Below are 16,830 nucleotides of genomic sequence, written 5' to 3'. Positions count from 1 at the left end.
GGGCTCAGATGCCCCTGGATCGTGCCCGGCCGCAGCTGCCTAGACCCAGGAGGTGCCTCACCCTGGAGGCCCACCCTCCTGCGCGGGCGTTCCCCCGAACCGCCATAGCCCAGGCTGGCCCCACTGGACTGCATCCAAACAAGCCGCACACCGTCAGGCCACTCTGGCCAGCACAGGGCCTGCTCTGCCCTCAGCTGCTCCTCCTTCTGGAGCATGGCGTGCGAGGCCCAGAAGGCAGAACTGGAGAGCCCCCAGCAAGGGTCGTCGCTGCCATGGACATGCTGCAGGCCCAAGGATGGGGGGCAAGGGGCTGGCGCCATCTCAGGACACTTCCAGAGGGATGAGGAGATGCCTGCCCTCTGCCAGCGCAGCAGTGTCCTGGCCTTGTGTGCTGCCCAGCCTGGGGGACCCGTGACCTCTGCACTTCCTGACCCAGGACTGTAGACCACCAGCGACCCTGTGGGCCCCCCTCCACCAGCAGTGACTGGGCAGCGTCCTGGCCTCTCCTTGGCGGACCGAACCCCTGCTTTTCTAAGTACAAGTAACCAATAAAGCTGATGCTCCTCCTAAAAAAATAAAAAATAAAATTACTCTTAGAGTCAGAGAACATGGGAGGTATCTGTGGACTGAAATTCACATAAAACTTACATTTTTTTCATGATAGTTTTAGGTTATGACTTTATTATGTATTTTTGCCCAGGATACCGCAGCAGTGATAATGTGTCTTGTGTGCTTCAGTCACCTGATAATCATTTGTCCCATTACACCTGATGTTCACTGGTTCAGGTGCTTTCTTCAAGATTCCTCCCCTATGAAGTTTATATATTTTATCTTTAGTAAATGTTTGGTATGATTCACTGAAAAATGTGCATAAACCATCAAGGTAAATCTGGAAAATCTCATTTCTTGTTAGTTTTTTTTTTTTTGAAAGTTGAAGGCAAGCTTTTTTTTTTTTTTTTAATTTATTTTATTTATTTATTTTATGGCTGTGTTGGGTCCTCGTTTCTGTGTGAGGGCTTTCTCTAGTTGTGGCAAGCGGGGGCCCCTCTTCATCGTGGTGCGCGGGCCTCTCACCACCGTGGCCTCACTTTGTTGCGGACCGCTGGCTCCAGATGCGCAGGCTCAGTCACTGTGGCTCACGGGCCCAGCTGCTCTGCGGCATGTGGGATCTTCCCAGACCAGGGCTCGAACCCGTGTCCCCTGCATTGGCAGACAGACTCTCAACCACTGCGCCACCAGGGAAGCCCTCTTGTTAGTTTTTTGTTGTTGTTGTTTTGCTTGAAGTTTGCTTTGGAAAATGAACAGTCACCTTTGTTTATTAAAGATACTGGCTTTTCAAGTGGAGGTTGTCAAGCCTTGGTCAAGCCTTGTTCTTGTAAGTTTCCGTTATACTCCATACTCATGTAACAGACATACTCTTCTTTATCACTTCTTTGTATCTTAAAAAAAAGTTTACAAGAATCATATTATTAATGTATACTCAGTTGTGTTAAATTTCTGAAATAAAGCTCAACTCAAATGATAAATATTCTTTCAAAGAAATCAAAGATTCAGAACCAATAGCTCTAACTTATTTTATATCATTGTGGGTATGTCTCCCCTAGTGTATTTGTAATATACAAAGTGCATCACCCACAAATAGATTTATATGATTTACCCAATTAAAAGTGATTTGTATTAATTATTCTTTAAGAGTTTGGTAGAGGGTGGTGGTCCCTGGTGGTCCAGTGGCTAAGACTCCACACTCCCAATGCAGGGGCCCAGGGTTCGATCCCTGGTCAGGGAACTAGATCCCCCATGCCGCAACTAAAGACCCCGCATGCTGCAAGTAAAGATTCTGCATGCCATAACTGAAAGATCCCTCACACCGCAACGAAAGATCCTGTGCACCGCAACGAAGATCCCTTCATGGCAATGAAGATCTCGCATGCCGTAACTAAGACCCCATGTAGCCAAGTAAATTAAAAACAAGAAAAAAAAAAAAGAAGAGTTTGGTAGAATTCACCAGTGAAGCCATCTAGTCATGGAATTTTTTTTCTGGGAGGTTTTTAAGAACTGATTCAGTCTCCTTAATTGTAATTTGGTCTGTTCAGATTGTTTTATTTCTTTATGATTCAGTCCTTTTATTTTTTAATTTTTTCTTTGGCCCATTGATTATTTAGGATCATGTTGTTTAATTTCCACATGTTTGTAAATTTTCTAGATTCTGTCCTGTTTCTCATTTCTGTTTTCTTACCATTATGGTTGAAAAAATACTTAGTATGTTGTCAGTCTTCCTAAATTTGCCAAGACTTGTTGAGTGACACATGACACCGTCTGCCCTGGAGAATGTTCAATGTGCCCCTGAGAAGAATGTGTACTCTGCTGCTGTTGGATGGACGGTTCTGTTTTTGTCTGTTCAATCCATTTGGTCTAGTGTACAATTCAAGTTCAGTACTTCCTTATTGATTTTCTTTTTGGATGACCTATTCATTGTTGAAAGCTGGGTATTAAAGATCCCTACACTTTTTCTTAGTACCATTTGTCTCTTCAAATCTGTTAGCATTCGCTTAATATATTAAGGTCCTCCACTGCTGGGTGTGTATTTATTTATGATTTTTGCCTTGATAAATTGACAACGTTATCATTATGTAATGACCTTATTTTTTTTTTCTTGTTGCAGGTTTTGGCTTAAAGTCTATTTTGTCTGGTATGACTCTATGGGAATATCTTGTACCAGAGCTTCACTTTGAGCCTATTTGTATTTTTAACTCTGAACTGAGTCTCTGATAGCCAGCATATAGTTCAATCTTGCATTTTTATCTGTCTAGCCACTCTATGGCTTTTGACTAAAGAATTTAATATATTTATGTTTACAGTAATTATTGATAGTTAAGGACTTACCGATGCCATCTTATTGTTTTCTGGATTGTTTGCTGTTCCTTTTTCCTTTCTTCCTCTATTGCTGCCGTTCTTTGTGAATTAGTGATATTCTGTAGTGGTATGTTATGATTCCCTTCTCTTTATATTTTCTGAATCTAGGATTTTTGCTTTGTGGTTCCATGAGGCTTACAGAAAACATCTTATAGATGTAACAGTCTATTTTATGTTGATAATAATATAACTCCATAACACAAACACAAAACTACGCTTTTACTCCCCTCCATGAATTTTTGTATATGGTGTTATGACTTACCTCTTTGTATATTGTTTATACATTAAAATTATTATAACTGCAGTTATTTTAATAATCACACACTTTAACCTTCATACTAAAGTTAACTGGTTAACACACCACCATATCACATTATTAAAAGTATTCTTACTTTATCTATATACTTATATTTATAAGTCTATTGTGTATTCTCATAAGTTTCTATGGTACTATTTAGTTTACTTTTATTGTAGCTTGAGGAACTCTTAGACTTTTTTAAGACAGATACAGTGATTATGAACTCTCAGCTTTTTTTTGGAAAGAGTTTTTAATATCTTCATTTAAGAAGGACAGTTATGACGGAGAGGTGTTCTTTGTTGGCAGTTTTTTTTTTCATTGAGTAATTTGAATGTGTTATGCCATTCTCTCCTAGCCTGTGAGGTTTCTGCTGAGAAATCAACTGATAACCTTATGAGGTTTCTCTTGTAAGTTGTAAGCTTTTCTCCTCTTGCTGCTTTTCAGATTCTTTGTTTTTGATAGTTGACAGTTTTATTCTAATGTGTTTTAGGGAATTTTTTTTTTTCCCCAGTTTGTCTGGTGCCCTATGAGCTTCATGAACTTGGATATCCAAATCTCTCCCCTGATTGGGAAAGTTCTCAGCAACTATTTCTTTAAATAAGCCTTTTGTCTCTTATCTTTTCCTTCTAAGACTCCATAATTCACAGAAGGTTTCTTTTGATGGTATCCTATAGATCACAAAATCCTTCTTCACTCTTTTTTTCTTCTCCTCTGAGTGGATATTTTCAACTTACTGTCTTCTAACTTACAGAAAGTTTATTCTGCTTGATCTGTTTGAATATTGATGATGCTTATTGCATTTCTTTTTTTTTCTTTGTGTGTGTGTGTGTGTGCGCGCTCTACATCACATAAGTAGGTAGTAGAACCACTTTATTTTACTTTTTTTTTTTTTAAGAGCTCCTGACTTATTTATTTATTTATTTAATTTCTTTTGGCTGTGTTGGGTCTTCGTTTCTATGCGAGGGCTTTCTCTAGTTGTGGCAAGCGGGGGCCACTCTTCATCGCGGTGCGTGGGCCTTTCACTATCGTGGCCTCTCTTGTCGCGAAGCACAGGCTCCAGACGTGCAGGCTCAGTAGCTGTGGCTCACCGGCCTAGTTGCTCCGTGGCATGTGGGATCTTCCCAGACCAGGGCTCGAACCCGTGTCCCCTGCATTGGCAGGCAGACTCTCAACCACTGTGCCACCAGGGAAGCCCTGCATTTCTTTTTTACTTCTAATATATTTAACATAAAATGTTATTTGAATTTAAGGTGGACAGCATGGTGCTTTGATACATTTAAGTGTTGTACATTGCCATTGTAGCAATAGCTATCACCTCTATCATGTCATATAATTATTATTTCTTTATTGTGGTTGGAAAAATTAAGATCCAGTCTCTTAGCAAGTTTGATGATTATAATACACTACCATGGTCTATAGTCACTGTAGTGTGCGTCAGAGCTTTAGGAATTATTTACTATTAGTTCAAAGTGTGTACCCTTAAACAACATCTCTCCTAACCCCCACACCCCAGCCCCCAGTGACCAACATTCTACACTTTATTATAAGTTTGGCTTCTTTTTATTTCATATATAAATGATATCACATAGTATTTGTCTTTCTCTTTTTGACTTACATCAGCATAATTTACCCAAGGTACATCAGTGTTAAGAATGGTAGAATTTCCTTATTTCTAACGGCTAAACAATATTCATTGTGTGTATGTAAATATAGATAAATATAGATATAGATGTCATATCTTTCTTATCCATTCATCTTTTGATAGGAACTTAGGTTGATTCCATATCTTGGCTATTGTGGATAATGCTGCAAGAAACATGGGGGTGCATATATCTTTTCAAGTTAGTGCTTTTATTTTCTTTGGATAAATACCCAGAAGTGGAATTGCTGGATCATATAACAGATCTATTTTTAACTTTTTTGAGAAAACTTCATATTGTTTTCCACAGTTGCTGTGGAATTATATCCCCACTGACAGTTCACAAGTGTTCCCTTTTGTCAACATCCTCACCAATGCTTATTTTCTCTTGTCTTTTTGATGATAGACATTCTAACAGGTGTGAGCTAATATTGTGGTTTTTATTTTCATTGTACTGTTGATTAGTCATGTTGAGTACATTTTCATATTCTTATGGGCCATCTATATGTCGTTTTTGGAAAAATAATCTGTATTTTGCCCATTCATACATTGGATTGTTTGGTTTCTTGTGGCGTTTTATGAGTTTTTTTTTTTTAAATAAATTTATTTATTTATTTATTTATTTTTGGCTGCATTGGGTCTTCGTTGCTGCGTGTGGGATTTCTCTAGTTGCGGTGAGCGGGGGCTACTCTTCGTTGCAGTGCGCGGGCTTCTCATTGCGGTGGCTTCTCTTGTTGCAGAGCATGGTCTCTAGGCGTGTGGACTTCAGAAGTTTTGGCACACAGGCTCAGTAGTTGTGGCTCACGGGCTCTAGAGCACAGGCTTAGTAGTTGTGGCGCACGGGCTTAGTTGCTCCGTGGCATGTGGGATCTTCCTGGAGCAGGGCTTGAACCCATGTCCCCTGCATTGACAGGCGGATTCTTAACCACTGTGCCACCAGGGAAGTCCCTATGAGTTTTTTAAAAATGTATTTTGATTACATGCCCCTTAATCAATCTATCATTTGAATTTTTTTCCCATTTGGTAGGTTGACTTTTCTTTTGTTGATTGTCTATTTTGTTGTACAGAAGCTTTTAAGTTTGATTTATTCTTGGTTGTTGATTTCTGTTTTTGTTGTTCATGCTTTTAGTGTCATATTCAAAAAATGATTGTCAAAACCAATGTGAAGGAGTTTCTTATGCTTTCTTTTAGGACTTCTATGGTATCAGTTCTTAGGTTCAAGTCTTTGATCCATCTTGAGTTAATTCTTGTGACTGACTTAAGATAGGGGATCAAATTTATTTTTTGCTTGTGTTTATCCAGGTTTTCTAACACCACTTATTGAAGACACTGTTATTTCCCTATGGTTGTTCTTGGCTACCTTGTCAAAACTTAGTTAACCTTATATGCGGGGGTTTAATTCTGGGCTCTCTATTCTGTCCCATTGGTCTGGGCATCAATTTTGATGCCAGCACCATACTGTTTTAATCAGTATAGGTTGTAGTAAGTTTGAAATTAGGAACTGTGATGCCTCTGGTCTTGTTCTTCTTTCTCAGGACTGTATTGGCTAGTCAGTTCTTCTCTGGTTCCATAGAGAGTTTAGAATTGATTTTTTATTTCTGTGGAGAATGTTATTGAATTTTTGAGAGATGTTGTTAGAATCTACAGATGGCGTTAAGGACTTTTAATCTTAGAAATTCCTCCGATCTATGAACATAGGGTATTTTCCATTTTTTAGTGTCTTCAGTTTATTTTATCAGTGTCTTGTAGTGTTCAATGTAGAGACTTTTCAACAGCTTTCTTAAATTTATTTGTAAATATTTGATTATTTTTGATGCTATTATAAATTAGATAATTTTCTTTATTTTTTCAGATGTTTTACTATTTGTGTATAGAAATACAGCTGATGATTATGTTGATTTTATATACTGCAATTTTACATACTTTGATTAGTTACAACGTTTTGGTTAATTCCTTTGGATATTTTATATACAAAATCATACTATCTTCAAATAATGATAATTTTAGGTCTTCCTTTCTGATTTGGACACCTTTCTTTGTCTTGCCTAATTGCTCCAGCTAACACTGCCAGTACTATATTGAATAAGAGTGAGTAAGTGGGCATCAGTGTCTTGTTCTTGATCTTGGAAAAATAGCTTTTACCTTTTTACCGTTGAGTGTGATGTTAGCTGTGGGTTTGTTATGTATTGCCTTAATTATGTTGAGGTAGGTTCCCCCTATACTCAATCTGTTCAGAGTTTTTAATCATAAAAGAATAGCATTTTGTCCAGTGCTTTTTCTGCATGTATTGAAATGATCATGTGTTTTTTATTTTTACTCTATTACTGTGATGTATCTCACATATTCATTTGTGTATGTTGAAACATTCTTACATCCCAGTGATAAATCCCACTTGGTCACAGTGTATGATCATTTTAATATATTGTTGAAGTTGATTTGCTAATATTTTGTTCAGAATTTTTGCATCTGTTTTATTGACCTGTAGTTTTCTTTTCTTGTAGAGTCTTTAGTTGACTTTGGCAATGCTGGCCTCATAGAATGAGTTTGGAAGTATTTCTTTCTCTTCAATTTTTTGGAAGAGTTTGAGAATTATTCGTGTTAATTTTTCTTCATAGGCTTTGTAGAATTCACCAATAACGTCATCTGGTCCTTGAGTTTTCTATGTTGGGAGTTTTTTGATTACTAATTCAATTCCTTGTTATTGGTCTGTTTAGATTTTCTGTTCCTTTTTGATTTAGTCTTGGTAGGTAGTGTGTTTCTAGGAATTAGCAGTTTCTTCTAGCATATCTAACTTGTTGACATATATTTGTTCATAGTAGTCTCTTATGATCCTATGTATTTCTGTAGTATCAGTGGTAATGTCTCCTCTTTCATTTCCAATTTTATTTTCTTCTCTCTTTTTTCCTAGTCTAGCTGAAAGTTTGTGAATTTTATGGTTTTGAAAATCCAGCTTTTTTTTTTTGATCCTTTCTATTGATTTTCTTTTGTCTGTTTTATTTATTTCCACTCTAGTCTTTATTGCATCCTTCCCTCTGCGAACTTTGGGATGCATTTCTTCTGTTTCTAGTTCCTTGAAGCGTAGAGTTAGATTATTTAGATCCTTTCTAATTTCTTGTCATATGCACTCATGGCTGTGACCTTTCCTCTCTGAACTGCTTTTGCAGCATCCCATAGGTTTCGGTAGTTTGTGTTTCCACTTTCATTTGTTTTGAGGTTGTTTTTTTTTTTAATTCACTTTTGATTTCTTTTTTGACCCATTGATTTTTTGGAAGTGTACTGTTTAGTTTCCACAGTTTTGTAGATTTTCCAGATAGACTCTTGTTGATTTTTAGTTTTATATCGTGTTCAGATAGTTGATATGATTTTGATCTTCTTAAATTTGCTAAGACATGTTTGCGTTTTATGATATGATCTATCCTGGAGTGTGTTCTGTGTGCACTTAAGAACAAGTTGTTCGATGAAATGTTCTACATATGCCTGCAGATTTTTTTATTGAGTTTTGTTTTGTTTTTTGATATTGAGCTGTGTGAGCTCTTTGTATATTTTAGAGTTTAATCCCTTGTGGCTTGCATCGTTTGCAAATATTTTCTCCCATTCCATAGGTTGTCTTTTCATTTTGTTTGTGGTTTCCTTTGCTGTGCAAAAGATTTTCAATTTAACTAGGTCCCATTTGTTTATTTTTGTTTTTATTTTCATTACTCTAAGAGGTGGATCCCAAAAGATTTTGCTGTGATTTATGTCAAAGAGTGTTCTGCCTATGTTTTCCTCTAGGAGTTTTATAGTATCCATTCTTACATTTAAGTCTTTAATTCATTTTAAGAGTATTTTTGTGTATAATGTTAAAGAATGTTCTAATTTCATTCTTTTACGTGTAGCTGTCCAGTTTTCCCAGCACCGCTTATTGAAGAGGCTGTCTTTTCTCCATTGTATATTTTTGCCTTATACATTAATTGACCATAGGTGATTGGGTTTATGTTTGGGCTTTCTTTCCTGTTCCATTGATCTATATTTCTGTTTTTTGTGCCAGTACCATGCTGTTTTCAGGACTGTAACTTTGTAGTATGGTCTGAAGTCAGGAAGTCTGATACCTCCAGCTCCACTTTTCTTTCTCAAGGTTGGTGTGGCTACTAGGGGGTCTTTGTGTTTTCATACAAATTTAAAACTTTTTTGTTCTAGTTCTGTGAAGAATGCCACTGGTCATTTGATAGGGATTGCACCTAATCTGTAGATTGCCTTGGGTTATATATCATTTTAACAGCATTGATTCTTCCAGTCCAAGAACATGGTGTATCTTTCCATCTGTCTGTGTCATTTTTAATTTCTTTAATCAGCATCTTATAGTTTTTGGAGTACGGTTCTTTTGTCTCCTCAGGTAGGTTTGTTCCTAGGTATTTTACTTCTTTTGATGTGATGGTAAATAGGATTGTTTCCTTAATTTTTCTTTCCGATTTTTTTTTTGATTTTATTAAAAAAATACATTTTTTAACATCTTTATTGGAGTATAATTGCTTTACAATGGTGTGTTAAGTTCTGCTTTATAACAAAGTGAATCAGCTATACATATACATATATCCCCATATCTCCTCCCTCTTCTTTCTGATCTTTTGTTGTGCTTTAAGGCTCCAGTTCCCCCCTGCACTGGAGGCTCCTTCCTCCTGGTACAACCGCACACCTGGGAGCCTTGCCACCTGGCTTCCAGTTGAGAACTTGTAAAGATCCATGAAAAATCTGGACTGCAGAGATGGTCCCTGGGGGCTCCAGCTTAAGAAGTGCTGCCGCATGGATTCCAGAAATTGAGAAAGGAGAAGTGAATGGAGTAGTGGGGTGGCATAGAGAGGGGTGAGTGCCCTGGGAAAATTTGAGAGAGAAATAACCTTCACCCCAAAGCCCTGTCCCTGCAGCTGATCCATTGGTGCCATGCGATTTCAGTGCCTTTTGTGAGGAGATGGCTCTGCTCTGTTACTCCTGTGCTCAGCACTATGCCAAACCAAATCCTCACCTCATGCTGATTCCCAAGGATTTTAAAAGCACTGTTCATGGCTGACTTGGTTTTTGGTTCCCTAAACAGTAGTTTTGAGCTGTCCAAGCTATTTAAAAGTATTCTCCTTAATTAAGATGAAACTCTACTATTTTGAAAAACCAACATGAATTCAGAGAAAATATGCTTTTTGCCCCATTCCTTCGATCTAGTGCGCACTTGTGGATACAAGATTGCATACACCAGACACCTCTGACTCTGGCCCACATTGGGTCCCTTAACAGAGGGGACATAGGTCTGCCATCAGTATCTGATTGTGAACTTATAGCCTGATCGGGTGACACAGTGGCCAGACACTGTGGTGTACTCTCTGTGCTATGACTACCTTTGTTCTCACCAGAGGCAGGATTCTGGACTCAGAAGTTTTTCAAGCTGCAGGCCTGCATGAGTGTTTGAACCTGGAAAACAGAGCAGGTGCTTATGAATGTGGAGCATATAAAACCAGCAGTATTTTCAATGGCGGGCTGTGCTGCATCCTGTGCCCGATCTCTCCAGAGTTCTCCCCAAACTTCTTGTTTTTTTTTTTTTTTTTACATCTTTATTGGAGTATAATTGCTTTACAATGGTGTGTTAATTTCTGCTGCATAACAAAGTGAAACAGCTATATGTTTACATATATCCCCATATCCCCTCCCTCTTGCGTCTCCCTCCCACCCTCCCTATCCCACCCCTCTAGGTGGTCACAAAAAAATATGGAACGCTTCACGAATTTGCGTGTCATCCTTGCACAGGGGCCATGCTAATCTTCTCTCTGTCATTCCAATTTTAGCATATGTGCTCCCAAAGCAAGCACTATGACAGCGTTTTGAAAAACTAATAGACTGGTCCAGGGCCCTCCGGCCAAGAGGTGCAAGCAAGAACTCTTAACTGGAAGGAATTGTATTGCCTTGTAGAATCTGAACCCAAGTACACTGAGGCCACCCGCCAAGGTAGTGACTGGTCTAACCTGTGCTAATGTTAGGGCACAACCTGTTGGATAGTTTTAGCTACCCAACATTTGACCATTTGTAACCACTGCTTCAATCACTTCCCACCTCTTGCCACCTGCTGCTGTCTGTTCGTATTTGTGGGCTTCTCCATCTTGTGCCAGTGGCTAGCGTTTTTGACTGTAGTTTGATATTTTGTAATTGAGAGCTCACTTCAAAAGCAGAAAAAGACAAAATATATTAAAGCAAGGAAAAGTGTCACTGAAAGAAAAAGAAGGTTATTTTTTGTGTTTTTTCTACTCAGTTGTTTGAGTATATTATATATATTAGATAGGTATTTCAAATATTGCTTCCCATTTTGTAGGTACACTCTGCTCTCTGTAAATTGTTTCCCTTGCTCCTCAAACCTTTATAGTTCAATGCAATCTGTTTTTCTTTTTTTCTTTCTTTTTTGCTTTTGTTGCCTGTGCTTTTGGGGTCATATCCAAACATACATTGCCCATAGCACTGTCAAGAAGTTTTTCCCCCCTATATCTTCTTCTAGTAATTTTACAGTTTTGGATCTTATATTTAATTCTCTAAACCACTTTGAATTAATTTTTATATATAGTGTGAGATACAAGTCTAATTTCTTTTAAAAATTATTTATTTATTTATTTATTTATGGCTGCGTTGGGTCTTCATTGCTGCGTGTGGGCTTTCTCTAGTTGTGGTGAGCGGGGGCTACTCTTCATTGCAGTGCGTGGGCTTCTCATTGCAGTGGCTTCTCTTGTGGAGCAACGGCTCTAGGCGCATGGGCTTCAGTAGTTGCTACACGCAGGCTCTAGAGCACAGGCACAGCAGTTGTGGCGCACGGGCTTAGTTGCTCCATGGCATGTGGGATCTTCCCGGACCAGGGCTGGAACCTGTGTTCCCTGCATTGGCAGGCTTGTGAATATTCAGTTTCCCACTAATTTAGGGAAGAGAGGATCCTTTTATCATTGTATATTCCCGGCACTTTTGTCAACGATCAATTGATTGTAAATATGTGGATTTATTTCTGAGCTCTGTATTTTGTTCCTTTGTTCTGTATGTCTGTCTGTATACTACAACCATACTGCTTTGATTACTGTGCTGTGTAGTATAGTTTGAAATTATGAAGTGTGATTCCTTCAGCTTTGCTCTTTGTGCTCAAGATTGCTCTGGATATTTTGGGTCTTCTGTGATTCCATGTGAATCTTAGGATTTCTTTTTCTATTTTCTGGGAAAAATGCCTTTGGAGTTTTGACATGGATTGCATTAACTCTGTAGATTGCTTTGGGTAGTATGGACATTTTAACAATGTTAATTTATTCAATCTATTAACATGGGCTATCGCTCCATTTATTTGTGTCGTCTTCACATTCTTTCATCAATATTTTATAGTTTGCAGTGTATGGCTCTTTCACATTCTTGGTTAGTTTTATTCCTAAGTATTTTATTCTTTTCGGTGCTATTGTAAATGGGACTTTTTTTTAACATTTTCTGATAGTTTCTGTTGTTAGTGTATAGAACCACAAATGACTTTTGTATGTTGATTTTGTGTCCTTCAGCTTACTCTATTTATTCATTAGTTTAAACAGTTTTTTGGAAGTGGCATTTTTAGGTTTTTGTAGATATAAAAACATGTCATCTGCAAACAGAAAATTTAGGTTTACCTTTATGATTTGGATTTATTTTATTTACATTTCTTGCCTACTTACTCTGGTTAGGAATTCCAGTACTATGTTGAGTAGAAGGGTCAAGAAAGGCAACCTTGTCTTGGCTGAAACTCAGAAGAAACGCTTTTAGGATTTGTAATTCAATATACTGTTACCTTTGGGCTTGTCATATGACTTTTAATGTGTTGAAGTATATTCCTACTATATCTAATTTCTTGACAGTCTTTATCATGAAAGAAAGTTGGATTTTGTCAAATAATTTTCTGTATCTATTAATAAGATCATATTTTCCCTTTATTCTCTTAATGTAATATATCACATTTATTGATTTGTGTACATTGAGCCATCGTTGCATCCTGGCATAAGTCCCACTTAATCATGGTGAGTGATCCCTTTAATGTGCTGTTGAATTTAGTTTGCCAGTATTTTGAGTATATTTCATCTATGTCACTCAGGAATATTGATCTGTATTTTTCTCATCATGCCCTTGTCTGGTTTTGACATTACCCTTGTCTGGGGTAATGCCTCATAAGATGGGTTGAAAGTGTTCCCTCCTCTTTAAATTTTTGGAAGTATTTAAGAAGTCTTGGCTTTCACTTCTCTTTAAATATTTGGTATAGTTCACCAGTAAAACCATCTGGTCCTGGGATTTTATTTATTGAGAGGTTTCTCAATACTGTTTCATTCTCTTTACTCATTACTGGTCTGTTCAGGTGTTCTATTTCTTGGTAGGTTGTATGTTTCTAGGAGTTTGTCCATTTTTTTTCTAGGTAATCCAAGTTGTTTGCATATGATTGTTAATAGTCAGTAGTCTCTGATTGTCCTTTGTATTTCTGTAGCATCATTGTAATGCCTTTATATGTATGTGTTTGTTTGTTTTATCTATTATTCATTCATTCTCTTTTTCTTAGTTGTTCTAGCTAACAGTTTGTCAATTTTGTTTATCTTTTCCAAAAAAATTCAATATAATTTATCTTTCTACTATTTTTGTAGTCTCTATTACTTTATTTTTAATTTTTATTGTAGTAGTATAGTTGATTTACAATGTTGTGTTAGTTTCAGGTGTAAAGTGAATCAGTTATGCATATAGCCACTCTTTTTTAGATTCTTTTCCCATATAGATCACTACAGAATATTGAGTAATTTCCTATGCTATAAAGTAGGTCCTTCTATTATTTTTATAACTGCTCTAATCCTTATTATTTATTTCATTCTGCCAACATTGGGCTTAGTTTGTTCTTTTTCTAGTTCCTTTAGTTGTAAAGTTAGGTTCTTTAATTGAGATTTTTTTTCAGAGACGAAAGATTTTATTACTTATGGCACAGCAAACATCAGCATAATACTGTATTGGTTCTCCTTCCCCACACCCAGTTGCCACTGGGATGACACAGAGGGGTCCAGTTGGGTGCTATGCATGTACTCAGTTATGTTACACTGAGGAATGCTGAGTTTGAGGACTCCACTGCTTTTAAAATGAGAGGTTAGCAAGCTTCCTGTTTGTCTGAGGGAGAGACATTACCTCATTCCTCAAGGCCGTTCATTACAAACGCACTCCTGAGAAATGGCTCAGGTTAAATGCTGTCAGGGCATGCACTCTTTTTCTTTCTTTCTTTTTTTTTTTTAATTGAAGAATATTTGATGTACACTATTATATTAGTTTCAGACGTACAACATAATGATTCAGCATTTAAGTATATTACAAAATGATCACCTTTATGAGTCTAGAAACAATCTGTACCCATCCACAGTTATTGCAATATCATGAACCATATTCTTTATTCTGTATATTAAATTCTTGTCAATTTTTATCATATAACTGGAATTTTGTACTTCTTATACCCCTTTACCTGTCTTGTCCAAGACCCACTCACCTCCCCTTTTGCAGCCACCAATTTGTTCACTGTGTCTGTAAGACTGGTTTTGTTGTGTTTGTTTTGTTTTTAGATTACACGTGTAAGTGAGGTCATGTGGTATTTGTCTTTCTCTATGTGACTTACTTCACTTAGCATAATACTTTCTAAGTCCATCCATGTTGTCACAAATGGAAAGATTTCATCTTTTTATCGCTGAGTAATATATATAACTATATATGTATATTTGTATACCCATATCTATACATATATATGTATCTATGTGTATATGAATATATGTATATGTATCTATGTGTCTATGTGTCTATGTCTATGTGTATCTATGTATCTATATGTATATGTATGTGTGTATATGTGTATCTGTGTATGTGTGTTATGTGTATAGTCATATGTATATATGTGTACATATGTATATATATATATCAATATCACTTTTTTATCCATTTTTCTTTCGCTGAACATTTAGGTTGCTATCATATTATTGGCTATTGTAAGTTATGTTGCAATAAGCACAGGGGTGCACATATCTCTTTAAATTAGTTTTTTGCTTTGTTTTGTTTTCTTTGGATAAATAACCAAAACTGGAATTGCTAAGTCATATGGTAGTTTTATTTTTTTATGTTTTCAGAGCCCTCCGTAATGTTTTCAGTAGTGGCAGTGCCGATTTACATCCTCAGCAACAGTGCAGGTGAGCGCTCTTTTCTCCACATCCTCAGCAGCACCTCTTAATGGTTGTCATTTTTATGATGGCCATTCTGACAACTGTAAGGTGATAGCATTTTGTGCTTTTGATTTGCATTTCCCTGATGATTAGTGATGTTGAGCATGTTTCCATGTGCCTTTTATCTGTTTTTTTTTTCTCAAAATGAGTATTCAGATCCTCTACCCAATTGTTTTGATTTTTATTTTATTTATTTATTAAAATTGTAGTTTATTTACAATATATCAGCTTCAGGTGTATAGTATAGTGATCCAGGATTTTTTACAGTTTACACTTGATTAAAAGTTTTTTACAGGATAATGGCTATAATTCCCTGTCCTATACAATATATCTTTGTTGCTTACCTATTTTATACATAGTAGTTTGTACCTCTTAATCCTATACCCCTAATTTGCCCCTCCCCCCTTACCTGTCCCACTGGTAACCACTAGTTTGTTTATAGATCTGTGAGTCTGTTTCTGTTTTGCATATACATTCATTTGTATTATTGTTAGATTCCACATATAAATGATATCACACAGTGTCTTTCTCTGACTTACTTCATTAAGCATAATATTCTCGAGGTCCATCCACGTTGCTGCAGATGGCAGGATTTCATACTTTTTATGGCTGTGTGATATTCCACTGTACATATATACCATATCTTCTTTATCCATTTGTCTGTTCATGGGCATTTCGTTTGCTTTCATATCTTGGCCATTGTCAACAGTGCTGCTATGAACATTGGGGTTTATGTATCTTTTTGAATTAGTGTTTTCATTTTTTTCCTGGATAGGTACCCAGGAGAGTTATTGACAGATCATATGGTATTCTATTTTTAGTTTTTTGAGAAACCTCCATCCTATATTCCATAGTGCCTGCAACAATTTACAATCCTACCCACAGTGTAGAAGGGTTCACTTTTCTCCATATCCTCTCCAAAATTTGGTATTTGTAGACATTTTGATGAGAGCTCCTTTGACAGGTGTGAGGTTGATATCTCATGGTTGTTTTGAATTGAACTTCTCTAATAATTAGTGATGTTGAGCATCTTTTCATCTGCCTTTTAGCCATCTGTATGTCTTCTTTGGAAAGATGTCTATTCATGTCTTATCACCATTATTGACTGTGTTGTTTGTTCTTTTTTTGTGTGAGTGATATTGAATTGTATGAACCATTTATATATTTTGGATATTAACCTTTCATCAGTCATATCGTTTACAAATATTTTCTTCCATTTTGTACTTTGACTTTTGCTTTTGTTGATGGTTTTCATTGATGTGCAAAAGCTCTTAAGTTTATTTAGTGCCCATTAGTTTATTTTGCTTTTATTTCTTTTGCCTTAGAGTCCAGATCCAAAAAAAATATTGCTACAATTTATTTCAAAGAATGTTCTGCCTATGTTCGCTCCTAGAAGTTTTATGGTTTGGTGTATTACATTTAGGTCCTTAATACATTTTTTAAAAAATTTATTTATTTTATTTATTCATTTTTGGCTACGTTGGGTCTTCGTTGCTGTGCGTGGGCTTTCTCTAGTTGTAGTGAGCAGGGGCTACTCTTCGTTGCGGTGTGCGGGCTTCTCATTGTGGTGGCCTTTCTTGTTGCAGGGCACGGGCTCTAGGCGTGTGGACTTCAGTAGTTGTGGCTCACGGGCTCTAGAGCGCAGGCTCAGTAGTTGTGGCACACGGGCTTAGTAGCTCTGCGGCATGTGGGATCTTCCCGGAGCAGGACTCGAACGCATGTCCCCTGCATTGGCAGGCAGATTC

General features: G+C 37.0%; 1 non-coding gene across 1 annotated transcript; it reads right to left on the bottom strand.

Annotated features, from left to right (window-relative positions):
- Positions 1-10,574: 10,574 nt before the first annotated feature.
- Positions 10,575-10,681, bottom strand: LOC133074849 (U6 spliceosomal RNA). The gene has a single exon (XR_009697256.1). It is a non-coding gene; the product is annotated as a U6 spliceosomal RNA (small nuclear RNA).
- Positions 10,682-16,830: the final 6,149 nt, after the last annotated feature.

The sequence above is a fragment of the Eubalaena glacialis genome, chromosome 14 (assembly GCF_028564815.1).
Source record: "Eubalaena glacialis isolate mEubGla1 chromosome 14, mEubGla1.1.hap2.+ XY, whole genome shotgun sequence".
Taxonomy (NCBI): Eukaryota; Metazoa; Chordata; class Mammalia; order Artiodactyla; family Balaenidae; genus Eubalaena; species Eubalaena glacialis.
The sequence above is the reverse complement of the archived record's forward strand: the minus strand, read 5'-3'. Positions and strand labels throughout refer to the sequence as shown.